We start from the raw sequence: 25,222 nt of genomic DNA, 5'->3' as shown, positions 1-25,222 counted from the left end.
CCCAGAAAGACACAACTACCAAAACTGACTCAAGAAGAAATAGACTGGACTTGGAGGGGAAGATGGCATATGAGCAGGAAGACCCTAGGCTCACCTGTCCTACGAATATAACTAGGTAATTATCAAATCATCCTAAATACCTCAGAAATTGACCTAAAGCCTAGCAGAACAAATTCCACAACTAAAGGTAGAGAAGAGGCCACACTGAAGTAGGTAGGAAGTGTGGAGATGCAGTTTAGGAGGGAAATGGATCATGGCTTCTGTGGTGGGGAGAGAGCTACAGTCTCAGAGAAGGGTGAGAGACCAGCACACAGGGGAATGCATGGGGAAAACAAATCCCCATAGCAACTGGTTTGGGAACAGAGAGGAGCTGGATTTCATGAGTCCTTGCAACAAGCAGGGCTTAAAGCCTGTAGTTTTAAAAGTCAGCAGGCTTGGCTCAGGGAGAGCCCGGAGGCTTTGGGGCTGCTCTTGGAGAGCAGGCAGGGCAAACAGCCCAAGGATATATAGTATGGCAACAGAAATCTGAAGAATGTCTGGGGCACACAGTGGGGAGGTTATTTGCTCATATCAGAGTGTGTCTGAGAGGGAGAGGTAGCATTCATTGAGAGACCCTCCAGGAACAAAGGAATTGGCAAGTGCCATGTCCCTCCCCTGCCCCTCAGTATAAACACAGAGCCACCTGTAGGAACCAGCACAGTACTGACACTTGCTACCTAACTTGCTTACACCAAGCCTTGCTCCCCCATGCTCAGATGGAACTGCCCTTCCCAGTCACACTTGTCTCAGTCCCAGCATGGTGGCCCCTCCCCCAGAAGACCAACCCAAACCCCTGCCCACATCACATCTCCCAACCCACGAGTTTTGCAGAGCTCTGGTTCAAGTAGTGGTAGCAACAGGTCTTATTTCACAAGCAGACCAGAGCACATCTAGTTAAAACATTCAGGCAGGGCACAATACTGCCCATAACAGGCAAAGAGAGCCTCCACAAATAACTTGCCTGAAAGATAAAATAGCCAGAACACAACAGCAGGACATGTACAACACACATTGGAGAAACTCCTGGAAGTGCTAGGCCCTGGGGAACAGGGGACACTACGCTTCAGGGTACTACTGGAACTCTCCATTTCCCTCAAGAACAGGAAAAGTACTGACTTTCCTAATACAGAGAAGCAGGCACAGAGACTTAGAAAAAATGAAAAGACAGAGGAATTTTTCCCAAATGAAAGAACAGGACAAAGCCATGGCCAGAGATCTAAGTGACACAGATATAAGTAAAGTAACATGCCTGATAGAGAATTTAAAGAAATGATCACAAAGATACTCACTAGACTTGAGAAAAGAGTAGAAGACATCAGTGAGACCATTAACACAGAAATAAGGAATAACATGGCAGAGATAAAGGGCTCAATAAATGAAATGAGAAGAATACTAGATGGAATGAGCAGCAGGTTGGAAGAAGCAGAGGAACAAATTAATGACCTAGAAAACAGAGTAATAGAAAGTAATGAAACTGAACAAAAGAGAGAAAAAAGGATCATGCAAAATGAGAATAGACTTAGGGAATTCAGTGACTCCATTAAACATAACATTTGCATTATAGAAGTTCCAGAAGGAGAGAAAAGGAGGCATCAAATTTATTTGAAGAGATAATAACTAAAAACTTCCCTAATCTGGCAAAGGAAACAGATATCTGGATCCAGGAGGCACAGACTCCCAACAAAATCAACAAAAGCAGATCCACACCAAGACATATTATAATTAAAATGGCAAAATATGATGATAAAGAAAAAAATTTTAAAGCAGCAATACAAAAGATACTTGCACACAAGGAAAACTTCATAAGACTATCAGGGGATTTTCAGCAGAAACTTTCCAAGCAGAGGGAATGCCATGATATATTCAAAGTGCTGAATGGAAAAAATTTGCAGCCAATAATACTCTATCCAGCAAGGTTATTGTTCAGACTAGAGAGGGAGATAAAGAGTTTCCCAGGCAAACAAAAACTAAAGGAGTTCATGACCACTAAACAAGCCCTGCAAGAAACATTAAAGGGAAGTCTTTGACAGTAAAGGAAATATCAAAAGTGACAATATGAAGGTAGGAAACACAAAACAGTAAAAATTAATATTTTTGTAAAATAGTCATCAAGGAACTTACAAAAGAAAAGGATGCAAAATATGACACTATATTTCTAAAAAACAGGGAGAAGACGGGCACCTAAGTGGCTCAGTTGGTTAAGCATCGAACTTTCGCTCAGGTCATGACCTCGCAGTTCGTGGGTTCAGGCCCCATGTCAGGCTCTGTGCTGATAGCTCAGAGCCTAGAGCCTGCTTCAGATTCTGTGCCTCCCTCTCTCTCTGCCTCTTCCTGGCTCATGTCCTGTCTCTCTCTGTCTCTCAAAAATGAATAAACATTAAAAAATTTTTTAAAAACAGGAGTAAAGAATGGATTGAAACTTAAATGACCATCAAGTTAATATAGACTGCTATATACAGAAGATGTTATACACAAACCTAATGGTAACCACAAATCAATAACCACTAATAAACATGCAAAGAATAAAGAGAAAGTAATCCAAATATATCACCAAAGAAAACCAGCAAACCATGAAAGAAAGACAAGAAAGGATCAGAGAAAATCTTCAAAAACCACCATGAAACAGGTAATAAAAAGACTCCTAACGGTAGAGAACAAACTGATGATTACTAGAGGGAAGGGGGTTGTGGGAGAAGTGAAATAGGTGATGGAGATTAAGGAGAGTACTTGTTGTGATGAGTAGCACTGGGTGATCTATGGAAGTGTTGAATCACTATATCATACACCTGAAACTAATATAACACTGTATATTAACTAATTGGAATTAAAAAAAAAAAACTAAAAAAAAAAAAAAACTTGAATGGTTGCGGAATCGCTTCCTATGGATGAGCAAAGAGTGTGGTTTCTTAAGAATGAAATATACCCCTGGTGAAAATTCTATAAAGAATGTTGAAAGACAACAAAGGAAATAGAATATCATATAGACTTAGTGGTAGGGTTTAAGAGGATTGACTCCAATTTTGAAAGAAGTTCTACTGTGAGTAAAATCCCATCAAACAGCATCACATGTTATAGAGAAATAATTTGTTTAAGGAAGAGCAGATTGATGCAGCAAACTTCATTCTTGTCTTATTTGAAGAAATTTCCACAACTAAGCCAACCACTGCCCTGGTGAGTCAGGATCCATCGACATCAAGGCTACATCCTCCACTAACAGAAAGATTACAACTCATTGAAAACTTGGATGATAGTTATCATTTTTCTAGCAATAAAGTATTTTTTAATTAAAAAGAAGAAGAAACCATCTGAATAGACCTAAAACAAATTAAGATGTTGAATCAATAATCAAAAAACTACTCGCAAAGAAAAGCCTACACCAGATGGCTTTACTAGTGAATTCTACCAAACATTCAATAACTAATACAAATACTTCACAAACTCTTCCAACAAAGACACACACACACACACACACACACACACACACACACACACACAGAGAGAGAGAGAGAGAGGAGAGAACACTTCCCAATTCATTTTTTTTAATTAACATTTATTTATTTTTGAGAGACAGAGACAGAGAGAGAGGGAGACACGAATCCGAAGCAGGCTTCAGACTCTGAGCTGTCAGCACAAAGTCCGACGTGGGGCTTGAACTCACGAACTGCAAGAGAATGAACTGAGCTGAAGTCGGACTCCTAACCAAGCCACCCAGGTGCACCCCCTCAATTTGTTTTATGAGGTCAATATTACTCTAACATCAAACCCAAAGATATAACAACAAAAGAAAGCTACAAACCAATACCTCTTATAAAAATAGGCACAAAAATCCTCAACAAAATATTAGCAAACCAAATCTAGAAATATATAAACAGAATTATACACCATGACCAAGTGGGATTTATCCCAGGAATACAAAGGAGGTTTAACCTCCAATATTCAATTAATGTAATACTTCGTATTAATAAAGCAAAGGCCAAAACCACATGATCATGCCAATAGACATAGAAAAAGTATTTGGCAAAATTCAACACTCTTTCATGATAAAAACACTCAGCAAACGAACACAAGGGAACTTTCTTAACATGATGAAGGTACTTAAGAAAAGTCCACAGTTAACATCATACTCACTGGTGAAAAGACTATAAGTTTTACCCCTAAAATCAGGAACAAGACAAAGATATCCATGTTCACCACTGCTACTACACATTGTACAAGAAGTCCTAGCAGAGCACATAGTCAAGAAAAAAACATTAAAAGCATACATATTTTAAGGGAAGAAGAATTATCTGCATTTGCAGATGACATGATTCTAAATATAGAAAATACCAAAGAATCCACCAACAAATTACTACAATTCATAAACAAATGCAGCAAAGTTGCAGGGTACAATATCAGCATACAAAAATCAGTTGTGTTTCTATACACCAGCAATGAACACTCTGAAATGAAATTAACAATTCCATTTACAATAATATAAAAAAAATTCCTAGAAATAAATTTAGCCAAGAAGGTGAAAAATTTGTAGACTGAAAACTATAAACCATTCCCAAAGAAGACCTAATTAAAAACAAAGATATACCATATTCATGGATTGGAATATCTAATATTGTTAAGATACCAAACTCCTGTAAAGGTATCTATAGATTCAATGCAATCCCTATTGAAATTCCAATGGCCTTTTGGCATAAATGGAAAAGTCAATACTCAAATTCATATATAATTGTAAGGGGCTCCAAATAGTAAGAACAATAGGGAAAAAGAAAAACATTAGAGGGCTCACATTTCACAATTTCAAACTTACAGCAATGCAACGGTAACTGAGACAGTGTGGGACTATAAACCAATGGAATATGACAGTACAGAAATAAACCCACACATTTATAGCTAGCTGGTTTTTGACAAGGGTGACACGACCATTCAAGGAGGAAGAAAAAAAGGTCTCTTCAACAAATGGTGCTAGAAAAACTGGATAACTGCATGCAAAGAATGAAGTTGGATACCTACCTCATTCCATATACAAAAATATACTCAGGACAGATCAACAACCTAAATATAAGAGCTAAAACTATAAAACTCTAACAAAAACAATACATACAGAGAAATCTTAATGATATTGAATTGGTAATAAATTCTTAGATTTGATATTAAAAATATGAGAAACAAAAGAAAAAAATAGATATATTGGACTTCAAAAATATTAAAAACTTCTATAACAAATATTATCAAGAATGTGAAAGACAACCCACAGAATGGGGAAAAAAACATTTGCAAATCTACGTCTGATAAGAGTTTACTATCCTGAATATATAAAAACTCACACAGTTCAACAACAGAAAAGACAACACAATTTTTAAAAAATAGACGTTCCTTTGAATGAAGAGACATTCCTTTTTTAGCCATTCTGACTGGTGTGAGATGGCATCTCATTGTAGTTTTGATTTGTATTTCCCTGTTGAGTGATGCTGAGTAACATTTTCATGTGTCTGTTAGCCATCTGTAGGTCTTCTTTGGAAAAATGTCCATTCATATCTTCTGCCCATTTTTTCACTGGATTATTTGGTTTGGGGGTATTGAGTTTTATAGGTTCTTTATATATTTTGGATATTAACCCTTTATCAGGTATGTCATTTGCAAATATCTTTTCCATGCCTAAAATTAACAACACAGGAAATAACAGGCGTTGGCAAGGATGCAGAGAAAGAGGAACCCTCTTACACTGTTGGTGGGAATGCAAACTAGTGCAGCCACTCTGGAGAACAGTATGGAGGTTCCTCAAAAAGTTAAGAATGGAGGGGTCCCTAGGTGGCTCAGTCGGTTGAGTGTCTGACTTTGGCTCAGGTCATGATCTCACAGCTTGTGAGTTCAAGCCCTGTATCGGGCTCTACACTGACAGCTCAGAGCCTGGACCCTGCTTCAGATTCTGTGTCTCTCTTTCCTCCTCTCTCTCTGCCCCTTCCCCACTAGTGCTCTGTCTCTCTCTCTCTCTCAAAAATAAATAAACTTTTTTTAAAAAGTTAAAAATAGAATTATAATCCCACCATTGCATATATATATATATATATATATATATATATATATATATACACACACACACATATATATATACATATACATATGTATATGTATATATATATGTGTGTGTGTGTATATATATATATATATATATATATATGTATATATAATGAATATTAACCATAAAAAAAGAATGAAATCTTGCCATTTGCAATAACATGGATGGAGCTAGGGAGTATTATGCTAAGCAAAATAAGTCAGAAAAAGACAAATACCATATTATTTCACTCATGTGTGGACTTTAAGAAACAAAACAAATGAACATATGGGGTTAAAAAAAGAGGTGGGGGGCAAACCAAGAAACAGAGAGAACAAACTGATGGTTACTGGAGGGGAGGTGGGCAGGGGAATGGGTTAAATAGGTGATGGGTATTAAGGAGGGCACCTGTGATGAGCACCGGGTGTTTTATGTAAGCAATGAATTACTAAGTTCTATACCTGAAACTAATATTGCCCTATATGTTAAGTAAGCTGGGATTTAAATAAAAACTTGGAAAAGAAAAAAGAAAAAAAGAAGAGACATTCTTTCCAAGAAGATATACAAAATGGCCAACAAGACCATGAAAAAGATGCTCACCATCATGGTTCATTAAGGAAACGTAAATCAAAACTGCAATGAAATATCACTTCACACCCACAAGGATGACTAGAATAAATCAGTGAAATGACAATAAGTGTTGGCAAAGAGGTAGCGAAAACGGTACCTTTATATGTTGCTGGTAGGAATGTAAAATGGTATAACTCCTGAGGGAAACAGTTCAGCTGTCCTCAAAAAGTTACACACATAGTACCATATGACCCAACAATTCTGCTTTTAGGTATTTAACCAAAAAAAAAAAATGAAAACAAATGTCCACACAGAAACTTGCACACAAATGTTTGTAGCAGCACTATTCATAATATCCACAAGGCAGAAACAACCCAATGTCCATCAGTGAGTGAACAGATAAATAAAATGTAGTAATTCCACAATGGAATATTATTTACACAAAAAAATAATGAAGTACTATACATACTACAACATGGATGAATCTTGAAAATATTATGCTAAGTGAAAGACACCCATCACAAAAGACCACATATTAAAGGATCCCATTCATATTAAAGCCACCCAGGCACCCCTCAAGAAAAAATGTTTTAATCAAATATACAAGTAGGTTATCTGCCTACAATGAAATTAAATTAGAAATCAGTAGAGAGGTGTCTGGAAAACAGTCAAATATTTGGAAGTGAAATAATAAATTCTTAAATAACACATGAACATAGAAGAAATCAAGGAAATATTTTGAATGAATATGAAACTATATCAAAATCATGAAATGCAAATTCAAGCAATAATTAAAGGAACATTTATACTACTACATGCACATATTGTGAAAGAAAGTTCTCAAATCATTTATCTCAGTCTCAGTTTTTAAGGACTAGCAAAAGGAACAAGTTAAATCCAAAGGAAACAGAAGAAAGGAAATAGTAAAGAGTAAAGCAAAAATCAATACAATCAAAAACAAAAACATAGAAAAACCTATTAAACAAAAAGCTCTGATTTGAAAAGATCAATAAAATCAACAAATCTGTGGGGAGGAGTTAAGATGGCAGAGTAGTAGGGGAACACTATGCTTGCCTCCTCCCTCGAAAATGGCTACATAAATATTAAATCGTTCTGAACACCCAAAAAATTGATCTGAGAACTAAGAGACCAGACTACACAGCTAGAGGAAGAAGCCACATTGTGGAAGAAAGGAGGTGTGGAGATGTGATTTGGGGTAGGACAGAGGAGACAGAGATAGAGACAAAGACAGGAAGGGGGAGAAAGAGCAGCACACAGGGGATTGCACAAGAAAAACACTTCCCCAAAACCACTGACTGGGAAAACAAGAGGGGTAGTTATCATGAGTTTTTACAACCAGGAGAGCTCAAAAACTGAAGTTTTAGGGGTCTGCACTGTGGCCAGTGTGGAATCTGGCGGGTGTAGCAGTTTCCTGTGGAAAATGAGGGCAGAAGCCCCAGAATGGACTGTGAAATCTGAGAATCCCTTGGGACACCAAAGGGGACAGAAAGTTCCCTGTTCTTGGAGCACATCTGGGAATGGTAGCACTGCTCCCAGGGACAAAAGAGCCAGCAGGTGCCATTGTGCTGCCCTGTTCACTAGCATAGGGGCAGAGACACCTACTGAGAGCAGCTAACCTGGACACCAGCTTTTTGCTGTGCTTTACTCTAAACAAGCTCCTGTGTTGGTGTGACCGCCCTTCTGGGACAAACCGGTACCAGCTCCAGAGTGGGGAGACTTTCCCCTAGAGGATCAGCATGGGTCCTCACCCTTCCAGAGCCCTAAAGTTTGGAGTTTTCAAACTCCTCTAGCATGCTTGAGATAAAACACAGATGCACAGCACTGCTGAACAGGCAGACCACCCGTACACAGACAGGGTGAAGGCAGGGATCTGAAGGATGCCTAGGACACACAAGCGGAGACTGTTAGCTCTTCTGTGAGGGCTTCCTAGACAGTAGTGGGTGGAAACTCCCCATTCCAGGATGGAGGGAGAGGGCAGACGTCATGTTCCCCCCACCCAGCAGCATGGAGGGACTTCAGTAAGCAGCACAGTACCCACAGTGCTCTGCAGGTGCTTCTTTATTAGGACAAGTATGCCTGACAACCCAAATGGACTTAACATATATATTCAGAAAATTTCATGGGACATTCCCCAGAATAGATCACAAATCAGGCCTCAACAAATACAAAAAACTGAGATCATACCATGCATACTTTCTGACCACAATGCTATGAAACTGGAAGTCAACCAAAGGTAAAATTTGGAAAGACCACAAATACACGGACGTTAAAGAACATCCTTCTAAAGAATGGATGGGTTAACCAGGAAATTAAAGAAGAAATTTAAAAATACATGGAAACAAATGAAAATGAAAACACGATAGCCAAAACCTTTGGGATGAAGCAAAAGCAGTCATTAGAGGGAGGTATATACAACACAGGCCTACATCAAAATGTAAGAAAAATCTCAAATTAAAAAATCTAACCTTACACCTAAAGTAACTAGAAAAAGAACAGCAAATGAAGTCTAAATCCAGTAGAAGGGAAATAATAAATATTAGAGCAGAAATAAATGATACCAAACATAAACACACACACACACACACACACACACACACACACACACACAGAATAGACTAATGAAACTAGGAGCTGGTTCTTTGAAAGAATTGATAAAATTGATAAACCCTTAGCCAGACTTACCAAAAAGAAAAGAGAAAGGACCCAAATAAACAAAATCATGAGAGAGGAGAGATCAGAACCAACAAAAAATAAATACAAGTAATAATAAGAGAACACTATGAAAAATTATGTGCCAACAAATTGGGCAATCTGGAAGAAATGGATAAATTCCTAGATATATAAGTGACAAAAACTGAAACAGGAAAAAATAGATAATTTGAACAGGCCCATAACCAGCAAGAACACTGAATCAGTAATTAAAAAAAAAAAATCTCCCAAGAAACAAAAGTCCAGGGCCAGATGACTTCCCCAGGAAATTCTACCAGACATTTAAAGAAGAATTAATACCTGTTCTCCTCAAACTGTTCCAAAAAATGGAAATCGAAGGAAAACTTCCAAACTCATTCTATAAGGACAGCATTACCTTGATTTCAAAACCAGACAAAGATCCCCACTAAAAATGAGAATTACAGGCTAATATCCCTGATGAACATGGATGCAAAAATTCTCAATAAGATACTAGCAATTCAAATCCCATAGTACATTAAAAGAATCATTCACCATGATCAAGTGAGATTTATTCCTGAGATGCAAGAGTGGTTCAATATTCACAAGTCAATCAATGTAATACACCACATTAATAAAAGAAAGGATAAGAACCATATGATCCTCTCAATAGATGCAAAAAAGCATTTGACAAAATACAGCATCCTTTCTTGATGAAAACCCTCAACAAAATATAAATAGTGGGAACATATCTCAACATAATAAAGGTTCAATAAAGTAGAATCACAAAGACCCTAAATAGACAAATCAGTCTTGAAAAAGAAAAGCAAAGCAAGAGTCATCACAATTCCAGACTTCAAGCTAAATTAGTCAGAAAAAGACAAATATCATATGACTTCACTCAATGAGGACTTTAAGAGACAAAACAGATGAACACAAGGGAAGGGAAACAAAAATAAAAACAGGGAGGGGGACAAAACATAAGAGACTCTTAAATATGGAGAACAAACAGAGGGTTACTGGAGAGGTTGTGGGGGGGGGTGAGCTAAATGGGTAAGGGGAATTAAGGAATCTACTCTTGAAATCATTGTTGCACTATATGCTAACTAATTTGGATGTACATTTAAAAACAAAATTAAAAAAAAACAAAGCTGTTATCAAGACAGTATGGTACTTAGCACAAAAACAGACACATACACCAATGGAACAGAAAAGAAAACCCAGAAATGGACCCACAACTATATGGTCAACTCATTTTCCACAAAGCAGGAAAGAATATCCAATAGAAGACAGATGGTCTTTTCAATAAATGGTTTTGGGGAAACTGGACAGCAACATGTAGAAGAATGAAACTGGACCACTTTCTTACACCATACACAAAAATAAATTCAAAATGGATGAAAGACCTAAATGTGAGACAGGAAACCATCAAAATCCTACAGGAGAATACAGGCAGCATCCTCTTTGACATCAGTATAGAAACTTCTTACTAGACACATCTCCACAGACAAGAGAAACAAAATTAAAATGAACAATTGGGACTTCATCAACATAAAAAGCTTCTGCACAGCAAAGGAAAAAGGTAAAAAAAAAAAACCAAAAGGCAACCTTCAGAATGATAGGGGATATTTGCAAATGACATACCTGACAAAGGTTTGGTATTCAAAATATATAAAGAACTTATCAAACTCAACACCCAAAAAAACAAATGACCTAGTTAAGAAATGAGCAGAAGACATGAATAGACATTTTTGCAAAGAAGACATCCAGATGGCTCACAGACACATGAAAAGATGCTCAACATCTCTTATCATCAGGGAAATACAAATCAAAACCACAATGAGATACCACCTCACACCTGCCAGAAGGGCTAAAATTAACAACACAGGAAACAACAGGTGTTGGTGCGGATGAGGAGAAAGGGGAACCCTCTTACACTGTTGGTGGGGATGCAAACTGGTGCAGCCACTCTGGAGAACATTATGAAGCTTCCTCAAAAAATTAAAAATAGAACTACCCTATGATCCAGCAACTGAACTAGTAGGTATTTACCCAAAGGATACAAAAATACAGATTTGAAGGGAAACATGCACCTCAAGGTTTATAGCAGCATTATCAACAGGAGCCAAATTATGGAGAGAGCCCAAATGTCCATCGACTGATGAATGCATAAAAGATGTGGTTTATGTATACAATGGAATATTACTTAGCCATCAAAAAAGTGAAATCTTGCCACTTGCAATGACATGGATGGAGCTAGAATGTATTATACTAAGTGAAATAAGTCAACCAGAGAAAGACAAATATCATATGATTTCACTCATATGTGGAATTTAAGAAACAAAACAGCTGAGCACATGGGAAGGGAGGGGGAGGGGAGAGAAGAAAGGGAAACAAACCATGAGACTCTTAATGATAGAGAACAAACATGGTTGATGGAGGGAGGTGGGTGGGAAATGGGTTAGATGGGTGAGGGGTATTAAAAAGGGCACCTATCAGGTGCACTGGGTGTTGTATATAAGTGATGAGTCACTGAATTCCACTCCTGAAAGCAATATTGCACTGTATGTTAACTAAAATTTAAATTAAAAAAAAAAGTTTAGTCAATCAAATCCTACCAGTATATAAAAAGGATAATATAACATATGAAAATTAACCAATGTCACTCACCATATAAACAAACTACAAAAAGAAAAACCATATGATCATCTCAATAGATGCAGAAAAAATTGACAGAATCCAACATCCATTCACAATGAAAACCCTCAGGAAACCAGGAATTTAAGGAAACACCATCATCATGATAAAGAGCTTCTATGAAAACCCTACAGCTAACCTCATACTTAATGGTAAAAGACTGAAAGCTTTCCTCTAAAGATCAGGAAAAAGACAAGGATATGTGTGCTTTCACAGATAGTGATTGTAAAAGCAAACCATCCTATGGATTATAAAACAAAAAAACAAAGAGGAAAAAAAGGTGCTAGAACAAGTAAGTGGGTTTAGGAGTACTGCAGGTACAAGATCAATTTATAAAAACCACTTGTATTTCTATGTGCTAGCAATGAACAATTAGAAACTAAAATTACCTAACTTATTACTAAATACATAAAATACAAACACATATATAGGTATAAATATACACACACACACACACACACACATATATAGGGATAAATCTAACAAAACTACAAAATATTGCTAAAAGAAATAAAAAAGGACATAATGTAATGAGGAGATATACTATGTGTGTGGATTCAAAGACTCGATAGTGCTAAGATGTCAATTCTCTCCAAATGGACCTATGAATTAACGCAATCCCAATCAAAAGTCCAGCAAATCTTTTGTAAATATTGCTAAGCTAGGTCTAAAATGTATATGAGGGGCACCGGGGATGACCCTTGATTTCAGCTCAAGTCATGATGCCATGGTTGTGATTTCTCTCTCTCTCACCCTCTGCCCCTCTTCCCTGCTCACCCTCTCTATCTAAAATAAAAAAATAAAAAATAAAATAAAATGTATATGAATACACAAAGGATCTAGAATTGGCAAAATAACTTTGAAAAAGAACAAAGATGGAGTACTACCATTACCCTATTTCAAGACTTATAAAGCTTCAGTAATCAGAACAATATGCCACTTGTGAAAAGATAAGTACGTAAATAAATAGAACAGACTAGTTAGCTTATAAATAGATCAATGTATCTATACAGTCCATTAATTTTGAACAAATGTGCAAAAGCAGTTTCATGGACAGTCTTTTCAAGCAAATGAAGCTAGAAAACTTGGACATCTATACGCAAAGAAATGAACTTTGATTCATACCATACACAATATACAAAAACTGACTCAAAATGAATCATAGTTCTAAATGTATAAAAACCTAAAACTAGGGTAACTTGGGTAACTCAGTCAGTTAAGCATCCGACTTCAGCTCAGGTCATGAACTCGTGGTTTGTGGGTTCAAGCCCCACATCAGGCTCTGTGTTGACAGCTCAGAGCCTGGAGCCTGCTTCAGATTCTGTGTCTCCCTCTCTCTCTCTTCCTCTCCCCAACTCATGCTCTGTCTCTCTCTAATCTCTTAAAAATAAATAAGCATTTAAAAAATTTTAAACTGGGGCGCCTGGGTGGCTCAGTCGGTTGAGTGACCGACTTCGGCTCAGGTCATGATCTCACAGTTTGTGGGTTCAAGCCCCGCGTCGGGCTCTATGCTGACAGCTCAGAGCCTGGAGCCTGCTTCTGATTCTGTGTCTCCCTCTCTCTCTGCCCCTCCCCGACTCATGCTCTGTCTCTGTCTCAGAAATAAACATTAAAAAAAAATTAAAAATAAAATAAAATAAAATAAAAAAATAAAAAATTTTAAACTTAAAACTATATGATTTTTAGAAGAAAACATAGGAAAATAGTTTTTTTGATCAGTTAGGCAAAAATTTCTTATATGCAATACCAAAAAAAGCACCATCCACAAAAGAAAAAATTAATAAATCGTACTTCAAAATTCTGAAGTGCTGCTCTTCAAAATAAACTGTTAACGACAAGTCCCAGACTGAGACAAAATATGTGCAAATCACATACCAGATAAAGGACTTGTATACAGAATACAAAAAAGACTTAAATCTCAACAATAAGAAAGCAAACACCCTGATTCAAAAAAAAAAAAAAAAAAAAAAAAAAGGCAAGAGATTTGATCAGATACTTCACCAAAAAAGAAAAAAAAATAGACAAGTCATAAATAAGCACATGAAAATGTGCAATGTTATTAGTCATCAGGTAAATGCAGATTAAAGCCAAATACTAAATGGGTAGCATCAAAACAGCTACACTACATGCTGACAACAAGTGACACATCTGGAACTCTCATGCACTGCTGGTAGGAACGTAAGTGACATGGATACTCTGGAAGACAGCTTGTTGGTTTCTCAAAGAGACACTTAGCCATCTGATCCAGCCCTTCTACTCCTGGTTATTTATTTACCCAAGAGAAATGAAAATGTACGTCCTCGCAAAGACTTGTACGTAAATGGTGATACAGCTTTATTTCAATAACCAACTGGAAAACACTGAAATGTTCATCAACAGGTGAATGGATAAACTAGCAGCAACATACTCATACAACTGAACAATTCTCAAAATTTTTAAAAATGAGTTTCTCAAATTCCACATATGAATGAAATCATATGATATTTGTCTTTCTCTGAATGACTTATTTCGCTTAGAATAGTACCCTCTAGTTCCATCCACATTGTTGCAAGATGAACATAGGGGAAGGGAAGGAAAAACAAGATAAAAACAGAAAGAGAAGAAAACCATAAGAGACTCTTAAATACAGAGAACAAACTGAGGGTTGTTGGAGGAGCGGGGGGTAGGTTAAATGGGTGACAGGCATTAAGGAGGGTACTTTTCAGGATGAGCACTGGGTGTCATATGTAAGAGATAAATCACTGGGTTCTACTCATGAAGCCAAGATTATACCATATGTTAACTTGAATTTAAATATCGGGCAAAGGGCTAGTCTCCAAAATCTATAAAGAGTTCACCAAACTCTACACCCGAAAAACAAATAATCCAGTGAAGAAATGGACAGAAAACACGAATAGACACTTCTCTAAAGAAGACATCCAGATGGCCAACAACCACGTGAAAAGATGCTCAATGTCCCTCCTCATCAGGGAAATACAAATCAAAACCACACTCAGATATCACCTCACGCCAGTCAGAGTGGCCAAAATGAACAAATCAGGAGACTATAGATGCTGGCAAGGATGTGGAGAAATGGGAACCCTCTAACACTGTTGGTGGGAATGCAAACTGGTGCAGCCGCTCTGGAAAACAGTGTGGAGGTTCCTCAAAAAATTAAAAATAGACCTACCCTATGACCCAGCAGTAGCACTGCTAGGAATTTACCCAAGGGATACAGGAGTACTGATGCATAGGGGCACTTGTACCCCAATGTTTATAGCAGCACTCTCAACAATAGCCAAATTATGGAAAGAGCCTAAATGTCCATCAACTGACGAATGGATAAAGAAATTGTGATTTATATACACAATGGAATACTACGTGGCAATGAGAAAGAATGAAATATGGCCTTTTGTAGCAACGTGGATGGAACTGGAGAGTGTTATGCTAAGTGAAATAAGTCATACAGAGAAGGACAGATTCCATATGTTTTCACTCCTATGTGGATCCTGAGAAACTTAACAGAAGACCATGGGGGAGGGGAAGGAAAAAAAATGGTTAGAGAGGGAGGGAGCCAAAACATAAGAGACTCCTAAAAACTGAGAACAAACTGAGGGTTTATGGGGGGGGGAGGGAGGGGTGGGTGGGTGATGGGTATTGAGGAGGGCACCTGTTGGGATGAGCACTGGGTGTTGTATGGAAACCAATTCAACAATAAATCTCTCTTATTTAGGAATAAATAAATAAATAACCTTTAAATGAAAAACTGATACATACAGGAACATGGTTATATCTCAAAGTAACCATAATAAGTGAAGAAAAAATCCAGACCAAAAAGGGAACATACTATTGAGTTCCATTTACGTAAAAATTCTATAAAATGGGGGCGCCTGGGTGGCTCAGTCGGTTAAGCGTCCGACTTCAGCTCAGGTCACGATCTCGCGGTCTGTGAGTTCGAGCCCCGCGTCAGGCTCTGGGCTGATGGCTCAGAGCCTGGAGCCTGCTTCAGATTCTGTGTTTCCCTCTCTCTTTGCCCCTCCCCCATTCATGCTCTGTCTCTCCCTGTCTCAAAAATAAATAAACGTTAAAAAAAAAATTCTATAAAATGTATACTAATCTGTAGTGACAGAATGCAGATGAACGGTTGCCTGGGGGAAGACACAAAGAGCGATTACAAAAGCATGAGGAAACTTTTCAGAGTGACGAATATTTCTCACTTTTCTTTATTGTGGTGATTTCACAAACTTTTCACGTTGTACATTTTATGTAAAGTTTGTTGCATGTCAAATATCTCAGTACAGTTGTTAAAATTGTATTTTTACTACAATAACAAAAAACCGACCTGACAGTAAATCACAGTCATTTAAGAGATGAATCAAAATAAAGGACTTGGGCAAAGAGTAGTTCTATTAACTTTTTGAGGACTTCCATACTGTTTTCCAGAGTGGCTGTACCAGTTTGCATCCCCACCAACAGTGTAAGAGGGTTCCCCTTTCTCTACATCCTCACCAACACCTGTTGTTTTCTGTGTTAATTTTAGCCATTTTAACAGGTGTGAGGTGGCATCTCACTGTGGTTTTGATTTGTATTTCCCTGATGAGGAGTGACGTTGAGTATCTTCACAAAAATACAGATTCAAAGCGGCACGTGCCCCACCCCCAGTGTTTATAGCAGCAATGCGAACAATAGCCAAAGTATGGAAAGAGCCCAATGTCCATGGATTGATGGATAAAGAAGATATAGTATATACATACAATGGAATATTACTCAGCCATCAAAAAGAATGAAAGCTTGCCATTTGCAACAAAGTGGATGGAGCTAGAGAGTATTATTCTAAGCGAAATAGGTCAGAGAAAGACAAATACCATACGATTTCACTCGTATGCGTAACTTAGGAAACAAAACAGATGACTATAAGGGAAGGGAAGCAAAAATAATATAAAAACAGGGAAGGGGACAAAACATAAGAGACTCTTAAATACAGAGAATAAACTGAGGGTTGCTGGAGGGGCTTGGGGTGGGGGTGGACTAAATGGGCAAGGGTCATTAAGGAGAGAACTTGCTGGGACAAGCACTGGGTGTTACACATAGATGATGAATCACTGGATTCTACTCCTGAAATTATTATTGCACTAAATGCTAACTAACTTGCACATAATTTTTTAAAAATTTTAAATAAATTAAAATTTTTAAAAATAAAGGACTCAGAATGGAGAAGCTGTGGTTTAAAAAAACTGATGCTAAGCATCAAATCCATTCAAATACAGACCTATCAGTAAGCAATTGTGGAATTTATGGTTAGAGGACAGAATAAACACAGTAATATAAGATAAAGGTCTACAACTCTGTGACAAGAGATTTTGACAGATGTTGTCCAAATTGCCAACCAAGGAAGTACTCTCACAACTATATACCCATACTATTTTGGTATTTCATCTTCACTGAGGAATATGTTCTTTATATTTTATTTTTTTAATTAAAGAGGTTGAACAACTTTTCATATGTGTTAAATTTACATGGTTGTTCTTTTTCTCAGTTATTTGCATGGGTTCTTGATATATTAACAAATTATTTCTTCCTCTACCTCACATTACAAATAGCTTTTGCTTAGTGTGTGTCTAAATATGTGTCTATGGGTACATAAATTTTGAATTTTTTGTGTAGTCAAATCAATCAAATCAAGTGTTTCCTGTTGTGAGTTTTGGCTTCCATCTTGCTAATAAGCAGAGCCTTCTTTACTCTAGCATGGTAAACACATTTAGCATTTTTACTTGATAATTTTGAGGCCTCATATTTTACACCTAGAAGTATGAATCAGCAGTTCCTCAAAAATTGAACATAGAATTATTATTCTATGTTCCACTTGTGGGCATGTACTCAAAAGAATCGAAAGCAGGCATTCAAACAGATATTTGCACACACGTATTCACAGCAGTATCATTCACAATAGCCAAAGGATGAAAGCACCCCAAGTGTCCATTGATAAATGAATGGATAAACATTGAGTGTATACATACAATGCACTACTACTCAGTTTTAAAAAGGAAGGAAAATTCTGGCACATGCTACAACGTGGATGAACCTTAAATACATTATACTAAGTGACACAAGCCAGTCACAAAAGCACTAATATTGTATGATTTCACTTATGTGAGGTACCTAGAGTAACCAAAGTCACCAAGAGAAAAAGGAAAATTGCAGTTATCAAGATCTGTGGGAAGAGAGAAATGCACATAAGTGCAAATCCCAGGGATGAGTGCTGAGTGGTTGGTGATAGAGTCAGCTTCTTCTCAAACGGCAGGACGCCTCAAAGACACTTCTGACACCTCCAAGAGAGATCTGGGTGAGGATACCCTGTGGCCCTAATTGCATCCTAATTGTATCCTAACTGCACTCACCATACTCGCCCCTTTTGCTACCACTGCTTGGGGGCATACTATTGAGCTGAAAACCAGAAGGATTCGTCTCCAAATTCTGCCACTCCACTAAACTCATTCCAGAGCAGCTCTTAACTTTGCCACCAGCCCAGCTCTATAGGGCCCTTCCAAGATGGAAGACGTAAAGTAACTGTTCCCAAAGCTGGGGGAGGAGAAAGGTGTGCCCTTCCATATCCACTTGCTCCCACGTCAGGATTCCTTCTTCCCCTCCCTAAGACTTGGCCCCAGGGAGCTGGCATCTGGTACAAATCCCACCAGCCTCTAGTCCCAGACAGATGAGAAGATGATCGAGAGGCATTATGGCCACGTCATGAAATAGGCTTACTGGACAAGTCACTTCATGCTTCTGAGCTTCTCTTTCCCAACTGTCAGCTGAGAGTGACCACTAACACTTACCTCTCCTGCTCTCAAAGCTGTCATGAAAAGCACAATGACGTCCCACACAGGTAAATGCTTTGTAATGTGCCAGGTGATATGCAAATGCTAGCTGATACTCTTATCACTAGTCTCATGGATCAAAAAGGCTGAAACTCTGAAAGGTAGAGTTTTAAAATTCATTCTACAGATCATGCCTCCCTTCTCCCCATATCTTTGGTTAAAAGCTGGGACCCTAAAGTTAGACGGCCAAGATTCAAATCCCAGGCCCACCACTTACTGCATATGCAGCCTCAGGAATGTTACTTGGTCCCCCTTTACCTCAGTTTCCCCATTTGTAAAATGAGGGTGAGAATGGTACCTGTCCAAATAAGATTCAGGTACAGTACCTGGCAGCATGAAGCCCCCGATAAAGGTTAGCTAACATCACACACATAAATAACATTTTTGGGTACAAGAGATCTTTTTCCTTCTTTAAGAATTTTCACTGTAAGTGGCACTTTCTTGTAAACTGATTACAATCCTCACATATTTGAGACATTTAAACACACATACACACACATACACGCCATGCCACTCAGGAGATATTTGAACTTGGGCTTCCTCCTCTGTAAAACTGAGTAATGGTATTTACTTCCCAGGGGTGTCGTGAGAATAAGTGAGATAGAGTATGTAAATTTCATAGCACACAGTGGCTAAAACATTACTAGTTCCCTTTCTCCCCACCTACGTGTGACTACAAATTGTTGTTATGGGAATCACACACTGAAAGTGAACAGAACTAGGAAGAGCTCATGGTTCTCAGCCTCTAGTGGGAGACACAGACAATAAACGAGGAAAGACCTAATATGATCTCAGGCAGCGATAAGGGCAATTATCACCAGTGAGACCCCCTGAACTGCGAAAACTCCTAGAAGCTTCTGCCTAGCTATCAATTTTATCTTTTAGAAACTAACTGGTTGCTGTAATAGGAAAAGAAACATTTTGGGTGTGACCCCCAGGGTGAAGCCCAGGCAGATGAAACCATAAAGTGCCCAACAGTTATATCAGCTTCATGATACTGTTAAAATCCCCACCCTAGGAGGGGCATAAGCTTCATCAACAAAACATAACAGTGTATGCGTAGACCTGTCTTCTGAGTGGGCATACACAGCTTTATGTCTGTCCATTATATGTGATGATGGGACCTCCCCCTCTGATGTTCATCCCAAACCCTAATAAAAGGAACCTGCTTAACCCTGTCTGGGGAGTCATGGCTTTGGAAATTACTCCCCATGATCTCCTTATTGCTACAAATAAAAATGACTTTGTGAGACAACTCTACCTGGTGTAGGTTCCGTCTGTAACTCACCAAGGAGCAGACCCATATTGGTTCAGTAACATAATGAAAAAAGCTCACTTGTGGCTTGAAGGGAGTGGCCTTTTTAGACAGGGGATTAGGGCAGGCCTCTTTGGAGAGAGATGATGGTGCTCAAACCCCCTGGAGTGAATTAGTTCTCTTGTGTTGGTTCAGTTAGGGCTCATAGAGATCATCTCTGGTGATTATCTAATGTTGGGATGAAAAATATCATATACTCAGCCTGAGTATGAGAACTCTTCTTCCTCTTCAAAAAACACACTCATCACAAATCTAACAAGTAAGTCTGTTTGAATCTTGTCCCTCATGGATCAAAAAGTATCTCTATACTCAGTGGAGAAGTTTGAAAGGGAAGAATGTTCATTAGCTTTGTCTTCCCAAGTAAAACAGTTGAATCGAGCCACAGCTGGTAAGCCCTACCTGGGTTTTAGGAGAGTATATACCAAGGTAAGGTCGTATGGGGTGCCCCACCTCATTTTTTATATAATAGCCTTGAGGGATGGAAGAGGGACCAACCAGCAAAAGTCTGGTCTTGTTCTGAAAGACACAAAAAGAGAGAAAGGGGAGGCATCCATCCAAAAGCGTCTGAGCTCTGATCACAGGCTGGAGAAGGTGCAACCAGCATTTATCATTTTCCTTTCAGCAAGATCCTTACAAAAAATGCACACTTACAACTTAGCCTTCTTCTTCTTTTTTTTTTTAATTTTTTTTTAACGTTTTATTTATTTTTGAGACAGAGAGAGACAGAGCATGAACGGGGGAGGGGCAGAGAGAGAGGGAGACACAGAATCGGAAGCAGGCTCCAGGCTCTGAGCCATCAGCCCAGAGCCCGACGCGGGGCTCGAACTCACGGACCGTGAGATCGTGACCTGAGCTGAAGTCGGACGCCTAACCGACTGAGCCACCCAGGCGCCCCAACCTTATTCTTCTTATTCTTCCCCCGAGGGGAAGTCATCCAGACTATGAGGTCATCTATCCAAGGGCAGGGGTGGGGAGGTGGGGTTGTGCAGAATTTGTTTTTCTTTCTTTTTCTAAATTCCCAGTGAAGGGGCATTTCTTTTTAGTGCTCGGTGGTAGTCAGCCCTTATTTCCGATTAACTATGCAAATGAACCAGGAGAAACTGAAATGAGCTATAAAGGTTTGGAAGTCACCAAAAAAGACGTATGTTCCAGGTGACAGACGGACAGTGATAGACAGATACACGGATAGATGCAGTGAGCATTTTGTAATGTGTCTGAATATCAAATCACTAAGTAGTATACCTGAAACTAATATAATACCATATGTCAACTGTACTTCCATTTAAAATTTTTAAAGAGAGGAAAAAAAAAGGTATGAGTCTATAAAACACCCTCTAGAGGAAAAGGACTATTCAGAAGCACCCGCCACCAGTCACTTCCCCGGCCAGCCAGGGCACCAGAGCCACGTTGTCCTGCTAGAGGGACACCCTTGTGTCCTGCTGCGCTTATAAGTGCAGTGGCTGTAGGCATTCCTGTAGACAGCCACAAGTTTCACTCCATGAGTCAGGGGATCACGCGACCAGCTAGAGGGGAAGTGAGAACTGCTCTCTTGAGCTTAGGCTCAGGCTGCCAGTCTGCTTTGCCCACCGCAAAAACCAGACTTTGCTAGCAAGTTTCAGACTCTCCAATAACTCAACACACCTAGGATCTACTTACAGCTTCTCTGTGCCTGACATCACACTGGAGACCAAGAGATGAATGAGATACAGACCCTGCCCTCACGCTCTCCAGAATATGTCGGGGGAGATGGAGACAGAATCAAGTGCTGATGGGACGAAAGGGCAACATGCCAAAATATGAACATGGGCAAAATTTGTGGGAGCTCAGAAGATGTTCATGTAACACTACCAAGGCGGGCTCCATGAAAGAAGCAACACTAGGGTAGTTTTTTAGGGGAGGAAACCAGGAGACAGAGAAGGAAGACAAGAGTATCCAGACAAGGGAAGGAGATGTGCCAAGATTTCATGGGGATGAGAGGGAGTGTTCACGAAAGAGCATAGTAGTTGAAACATGGCATGAGGTCAGCAGTATGTTTCAACATGGCTAAGCTACAGTACCCAGTTATTCAATTAAACACTGACCGGGGGGGGGGGGGGGGGGGGTACCTGGGTAGTTCAGTCAGTTAAGCACTGACTTCAGCTCAGGTCACAATCTCACCATCCGTGGGTTTGAGCCCCGGGTCAGCTCTGTGCTGACAGCCTGGAGGCTGCTTCTGATTCTGTGTCTCCCTCTCTCTCTGCCTCTCCTTTACTCTCTCTTTCAAAAATAAATACACATTAAAAATTTTTTTAAAAAACACTGACCTAGGTGTTGCTGTAAAGATATTTTGTAGATGATTAATACCTATCATCAGTTGACTTTATGTAAAAGAGATTATCTTGGATTACCTGGGTGGGCCTGATCCAATCAGTTGAAAGGCTTTAAGAACAGAACTGAGTTTTCCCTGAAGAAGAAATTCCTCCTGTGGACCGCAGCATCAGCTGCTGCCTGAAAGTTTCCAACCTGCCATTCCTGATATCCTGACCTACAGATTTCAGACTTGTTTCCCCAGTCCCCACGGTCACATACACCAATCCTTGCAATAAATCTCTTCCTATGCTTCTGGCTCTGTGCCTCTGATGCAAGCCTGACCAAAGCACAAGGGAAGGATGGAAGGGTGAATGGATGAGGCAGGAAGGGCAAGACTGAAAGCCCAGTGCACAGAGTGATCACTTTATCCTAAAGGCAAATGATTCTCAACAATGTTCCCACTTGTATCAAGGGCTTGGAGAATAAAGGTGAGGGGAGGTGAAAAGCCAATCGATCAGTGCTTCTAGCCCCTGTATTAGTTCACTTTATGTTCAACCAGAGCATCTCTGCTTTTACCTGCTTCCCTGTAGGATTCCACTTGAAGGAAAGGATTTGCTTTGCAGGTTGGGAAGCAATGATGCAAGAAGCATTTCCAGAATGGACAGCATGAGGAGCTCCACAAACATTCTTCAGAGTGAAACAACCATAACTGGTGAAAATCAAAAACAAAACAAAACAAATATTAAAGAGAGAGGAAATTGTCCTAAAGGCATACAACAAGTGAAGAAAGATTTATTCAAGAAAATCTCCTAACCTCAGTAAGAATATTGAGAGTCTGTGGCATTTAAGCCTTGACCCACTCCCTCCCTCCCCTCCCACACAGCTCTGTAAAACAGAAACTCTACTCTGAGGATGTGCAGTGAAGAAGATAGGACGCCCTTGTCCCCTGGCCCAGTCTATGACTATAGTTTCACCCCAGGAGGGGAAGACCACCAGCATTTCTCATTTCATCTGGCTCTATGTTGCAGAAGCTCTATTCTAGGCAAGTTTGGCCCATAGGTCTAAAGCTCTTTTCTTCCTCCCTATCTCTACTCTTAGGGCAGAAGCTCTCTCCAAGGCACAGCAGGTCGAGAATAGTGTGCTCTGAAGGCCCTCACCCCAGGTCACTCATAATGGGGGAATCCCATGCCAAGAAAGGAGGTTCTATGCCACAAGAAGGAGAAAAACAGGGACCACTGCCCCCACTCACTGCTCTACTCATAAAGAGAAGTCCTCTGAAAAAAGCATGCCACTGTCTCCAACACAGCTCCCGAGCAGTGGCATGGAGGTCCTACCCAGGGAGAGAGGCAGGCCATAAGAAAATAGCCCCAAAGGTCCCCCTAAGGTGATTGACTTTATTTGGAAGCCAGCATGGAAATTTCAACCTAAGGGTGCTGTCAGAAAAACAGTGGAGATTTTGGTGGTAAGCAAGTAAGAGGAGGATAGTAGCTTCATAAGAGCAACAAGCTAAGCTAAACTATAAACCAACTAGAAGTATACAGCAGAAACCAAGAAAGGTGACAGCTAAGGAAAGCTTTCCTAGGTTAAAACAAACTTCAAAGACAGGACTCAAAGACTACTGCTGTAAAGGGCCCAAATTTATTTGAATCTGACTATGAAGCAATTTATGCCCCAGGGAACTGTCAAAATCAACAGCAATCAGCCAGCACTTAGTGGAGGAAAATATTAGGATATAGTGCCAAAAGAGGCAGAAAACTTAGCAGATAGGGAGAGACACAAAGAGAGAACGGCTAAAAAAAACCTTGTCATCCCAGCTTAAGAATACACAGGCCCAAGGCTGTGACCTGAGGAGTGACAGCAGGCCCCCCCTCCCCCCACTGCAGAGGACATAGACTTCACTATAGAGACCAGCCAATAAAAAATAAACAATCAAATGACAGCAGCAGACACACAGACCAACCGAACAGAACAGAGAGTCCCGAAATAGACCCATATATACAGTCAATTAATCTGTAACAAGTGTGCCAAGAAAACACAATGGGGAAAAATAATCTCTTCAATAAATGATATGGGGAAAAGTGGATATTCACAAGCAAAACAATGAAAGTGAACCCTTACCTTACACCATATATATAATCAACTCAAAATAGATTAAAGATTTCAATATAAGTCCTGAGATGGTAACACGCCTAGAAGAAAACATAGGGAAAAAGCTCTTTAACACTGGGCTTGGCAATTATATTTGAATATGATACCACACAGACACACAAAAAAGCACAGGGCAACAAAAGCAAAAACAAACAAGTGAGACTACATCGTATTAAAACTCTGCTGCACAGGAAACAATGAACAAAATGAAACAACAACCAATCGATGGGAGAAAATATTTGCAAACCATATATCTGATAAGAATTTAATCTACAAAATATATAAGGAACTGATACAACTCAACTGCAAAGAAATAAACAAGCCAATTAAAAATGGGCAGGTGATCTGAATAACCATATTTTCAAAGACCTACAAACGGCCAAAAGGTGCATGAAAAGGTACTGAACATCATTAATCATCAGGGAAATGCAAATCAAAACCTCGAGATACCACCTCACACTGGAAAGATGGCTGTTATCAAAAAGATAAGAGATAACAAGTGTTGGCCATGGTGTGGAGAAAAGGGAGCCCTTGTGCACTGTTGGTGGGAATGTAAATTGGTGCAGCAACTAT

General features: G+C 39.2%; 1 protein-coding gene across 1 annotated transcript in view; it reads right to left on the bottom strand.

Annotated features, from left to right (window-relative positions):
* Positions 1–24,692, bottom strand: part of LOC109264583 (olfactory receptor 6C74-like) — an 83,176-nt gene extending 58,484 nt beyond the window's left edge. Inside the window, exons 1-2 of the mRNA XM_053909707.1 lie at positions 24,620–24,692; positions 23,078–23,210 (exon numbers count right to left, since the gene is read on the bottom strand). The gene's annotated coding sequence lies outside the window, so the exon portion shown is untranslated. The remainder of the gene's footprint in view (positions 1–23,077; positions 23,211–24,619) is intronic.
* Positions 24,693–25,222: the final 530 nt, after the last annotated feature.

This window comes from Panthera pardus, unplaced genomic scaffold (assembly GCF_024362965.1).
Source record: "Panthera pardus isolate Hobbes unplaced genomic scaffold, ASM2436296v1 HiC_scaffold_22, whole genome shotgun sequence".
NCBI lineage: Eukaryota > Metazoa > Chordata > Mammalia > Carnivora > Felidae > Panthera > Panthera pardus.
The sequence above is the reverse complement of the archived record's forward strand: the minus strand, read 5'-3'. Positions and strand labels throughout refer to the sequence as shown.